The sequence below is a fragment of the Aquarana catesbeiana genome, linkage group LG09 (genome assembly GCF_042186555.1).
Source record: "Aquarana catesbeiana isolate 2022-GZ linkage group LG09, ASM4218655v1, whole genome shotgun sequence".
NCBI classification, from domain to species: Eukaryota; Metazoa; Chordata; class Amphibia; order Anura; family Ranidae; genus Aquarana; species Aquarana catesbeiana.
Genome location: NC_133332.1, coordinates 224,038,915 through 224,043,532, shown reverse-complemented (window position 1 = coordinate 224,043,532; position 4,618 = coordinate 224,038,915). Strand labels below are relative to the sequence as shown.

The window sequence follows — 4,618 nt, the reverse complement described above, 5'->3', positions numbered from 1 at the left end:
TTCAGAAAAAATTAAAAGGTGATCATTGATCTAACAGGTGACCTAACACTGTACACCCTCCCCACCCCCTGGTCACCACTGTACTAACCTCAGTGAGGTTATGTATGACAATGTAAGCCAGTACACAGCAGCTTGAGATCCCCCTTGGAAAAATCAACAAAAGCACAAACAATTTATTTTTTTGACTGCTATGAGCTACAGACCCAAATTACCTGTTGTAGATATACCAGAGAGGACAGCAGAGGCTGTTGCCCCGATAACAATACAGTCCAGGCACAGGGACAGGCTGTGGTGTAGACAAAGATGTTACTATTCCTCCTCTTTCTATACAGACAGTGGGGAAGGCAATACTGCCTGTGGTAAGTATTGGGAGGACAGCACAAACAATTTTGATTCTAATAAGTGCATGCGCGAGAGCAGGTGGGACGCATACAATGGTGTGGTGAGTTGCTGGGTCAATGCGTTTCGTGCACCTGCGCTTTTTCAAGCCATGACTTGAAAAAGCTCATGCGCAGGAAAAGCGTTGTCTACTTATTGTTATCAATACTAATCAGGGGCTTGCCATTATACCGTTCAAGGCTAATTAAGATCAATCCGTAGACTGCATTTTTGACTCATCTATTTTTTTATGGCACTCAATACATTTCTGATGTTCTTCTTGGACTAGTTTCATATTTGTACGGCTTTACACCAGTAGATACTTTTAGCCACAGATATTATCACGATCGAAGTGCTAAGTGCTTATATTAGAGATCAAAATTGTTTGTGATGAGCTGTCAGTGCCCACACAGCCAGTGTAGCAATCCAGGGATTTGAAATCCCTGCTCTTCTTCCCATATTTTTTCAAGGCTTCAAGAACAGGTCATAGTGATTCTGATTGGTCAGCGCTGGCACAGAAAATAGCTCTGATCTGTCCCAGAAGCACGGCAGAAAGAATTGGGATAAGAGCGGGATTTCAAATCCCCAGACTGGCTGTGTGGGCACCAACAGCTCATCGCCCATGGTGGAAAGTACAGTGTAGATCAGAGGGAGGGAAAGGTGAACGGTGTTAATTCACCTTTTAATTTTGTCTGGAAAGGTGAACTAACCCTTTAAATGACTAAACCCAATGCAGCATCCTGTTAACTAGGCTAAAATTTGGGTTTTGGCTCCCTGTAGCTGAGGTGCAGTATTTGAATGCCTTTGGTTATTCTGCCGGTTGCAGGCTCTGCTGCTTTCCCATGATTCTGGTAGGTTCCAGAGTTTAGTGAGTGGAGGAGGCAGATCCTCATCTGCATATTCATGCAGCCTCAGCCAATCCCTGGCAGGAAGAATGACCAGTAGGGGGCTCATGTGTATATAAATAGGCTGGAGCCTGGAACAGCAGGGACCATGTTCCTATGGGAGAAGACCTAGCCCGAGGGCTGATAGCTGCAGCTTAGAAGGAGTCCACAGAGGATCTAACCTGGAGGCGTCCAGTACAGAGACTGACTGGTACTGCAAGAAAGCATTGAAATAGTCAGGGCTTTTTTTCTCAGAGAATAGGTGCAGGAACTCACCCCTTATAAATCACCCTTCGTTTCTGCTCCCCTACCCACCTTCAAGCACTGTCTCCGAGCACTGTCTCTTGGTTCCACCCCCTACCCACCTCCCAGTACCACCCCTTTTTAGAGAATACAGAACCAAGTATAATTTTGTGCTACTAAATTGTATGGAATTTGATAGACCCCACCCAAGCAGCAACAGACCCCACCACAGCAACAATAGATCCCCCCACACACAACGGCAGACCTCCCCCCAGCAACAATGGATCCCCTGCAACAAAATACCACCCCAGCAACAATAGACCCCTACAAAAAAATAGATCCCCAGTGACAATAGATCTCCCAGCTGTCAGCATCAATTGACTCTCCAGCACACTTAGCCATAGAATATGTTCAGTGCTGGAGGTGCTGGAACTGCGTTCCCCCGTGTTCCCGGAAAAAAAGCCCTGGAAATAGTGAATACAAGCCTAAAAGATCCCAGAGACTGTTGGGAGACTGCCTTTTGGGAGAGCTCACTCCAGTTTGCTGACTTAGGCTTTACCTTTGCAATGGGGTTCCCTGTTTTGTAGTTCACTAAACACTGAATTTAAGAGGGTGCTTGCATCCTGAAGAGACGGTACACTTAGAGGTTTCTTCCATTTCTTTCTGCTAGTTTGGAGTATCACCACCCTACCCAAGTTAAACCAGCAAATAAACTATAAAAAGACATGCACTGCCTAGTTTGAGTTGATAGACTGTGAACAGCCATGCGCTTCACAAGGAATGGAACTTGGAAAACTCCGCCAGCCCAGTTTGGGGGTCTGTGCTACACCAAAAAAAAAGCAAGTTCCTTGAGAAAAATAAATACATAAAAACAAGCTGTGCATGCCATTTTAATTTTTTTCTCAGAGATTGTCTCAGAATTGCTTTGCTAATACATTGCGTATCATTACTGCTTGGACTGAGAAGAAGAGAACACCCTGAAAGCTTGTCCTGAAAATTGTAGACTTTTGTGCAAATAAAAAAAGTATTAAGGACAGTACAGTACAGTTGTTATGTCAGGTTATGACTTTCCTGGTGAACATTGCTCCTCAAATTCTGTCTTTCATAATACAGACTCTTGATTGTTTTCTAAAATAGCTGTAGTGATTTGTTAATTGCCATGCATGGCTTAAGAGTTGTGCTTTGACATGTACAGCGCATTGGTTGACCTGGACATTTTCTCCTTGAATGGATCCCTACAGTCATTCAGCAGGGTCAAAGTTATAACCGCGAGCATCATCCAGCTTCACATAAACAGAGCTGGATATTTAGCATTTGGTTAATGGCTGTTTCAGCTCTTATTTCTCTTGGATCATGTCGGGATCCTGGCTTCGCTTGTTAAGATAAAGCTGAGCTGTTGACTTTCCAAAAACGAGGGTCAGTGCATGCTTATAAATACAGCTGTTTGTCTGAGCTCAGCCCGTGCAACTTAACCAACTGCTTCTATTGATATTCAACAGAAACATTAACTTATTCGCTGCCTTCATAGGCATGCTTGCATTAAGCAGCAATAACTAGTGTAGCAAGCAGGGGCTGCTGGTAACTGGTTCCCCCCTGCACAAGTGCACAGCCAGGCAACAAGCATTTCCATCCAGACACAAAAAACTGTCTCTGAGCTTGGTTTTGTTGTTTTATTAGGGGTAATAACTTGGATGGGGTAAAGGGGTTATGGGATGCACAACTTGACCAGAACAATGAATAGGGACAACTTCCTTCCTATGTACAAAATCCTGATCTGTCCTCCTTCCTGGATACTGACAGTCTTTAGTGATCAAAAGCACCCCCAATACAACAATAAACAAAAGAGGCAGGCAGCGCTGGAGAAACTGCTGGAGTTGGTGAAGCCGGTGGTCCCCACGGCAACCATCCCCTATTTAAAAGATAAAATTAGTGGCCTGAGGAGCACTTATCTAAGGGAGCGCAAGAAGGTCACGGATTCCCAGAGATCAGGAGCAGCAGCAGATGACATTTATGTCCCCAGACTGTGGTACTATGAGAGACTGCGATTTCTGTCAGACCAGACTGAAGTCAGGGAATCCCTCTCAACCCTTCCTTCCACTCTTCCTTCCACCCTATCTTCCACCCCAGCTGAGGCTTCCGATGTCCAACCTGGGACTTCCAGCCAGGAAGAAGTGGAGGAGCCCAGCTTGAGTCAGGTATAGTATTGTTCTACAGATTTCCGAGCAATAAATAAATGATGTTTACTAGATGTTATTTCTGATCACTAATTGCTGATTTAATAAAGTGTTTTACATTTCAATAGACAGTAGTGGGCAAAAATAATTGGGACAAGAATGAAAAATGCTGGACTCAGAATGATAGTCTGTTATATTTGTTAACATTCAATTTGCAACAATCATGAGGTGAAAATTGTGTGTGATTGATGAATAAAAAACTCAAACTATGTCCCTTTTTCATACACAGGAAGACCTCAGCCAGTAGGTTGCTGTGGAATGTGGCACACAGGAGGAGGCTGTGGAATGTGGCAGCCAGGAGGAGGTGGGGGTTAGTGGCAGACAGGAGGAGGAGGAGCTAAATGGTAGCCAGGACAGGTTCCTCCCCTCCGCCTTCCAACCAAAAGACCCAGGAAGGGGAGTCACGTGCAGGATTCAGCACTTGGGCTGTTTGAGGAGGCTTCTGCGTCCCTCAGATCCACCTCCACTCCTGAAGAGGCCTTTGCCTGCATGGCTGCCACAAAACTGCAGGGCATGCAGGAAGGTCAACGCCAGCTGTGTGAGGACCTTCTTTACAAAATACTAACTAAGAGGGTGAGGGGAGAAATCACACACAAAACCCACCTGTGTGAGTTGGACCATCCTCCTCCTCCTCCTGCCACAACTCCACCACCACAGACACAGCGTGGAAGGAAGCGTGGAAGGAAGACCAGAGAGTGATGACCCTGGGTTCAGTCTGGTCTGACAAAAGCTGCAGTCTCTTGTATGACCACAGCCTGGGGACACAGATGTCATCTGCTGCTTTCATGATCTCTGGGACTTCTGGACCAGACTGCACTCCCTTAGATAAGGACTCCTCAGGCCACCAATTTTGCAGGAAAATAATTGATGTGTGCCCTG

The 4,618-nt window shown here is 45.5% G+C and overlaps 1 non-coding gene across 1 annotated transcript; it reads right to left on the bottom strand.

Moving 5' to 3' along the window:
- Nucleotides 1–243: 243 nt before the first annotated feature.
- On the bottom strand, nt 244–376 carry LOC141109162 (small nucleolar RNA SNORA51). Its single transcript, XR_012236169.1, has one exon. It is a non-coding gene; the product is annotated as a small nucleolar RNA SNORA51 (small nucleolar RNA).
- Nucleotides 377–4,618: the final 4,242 nt, after the last annotated feature.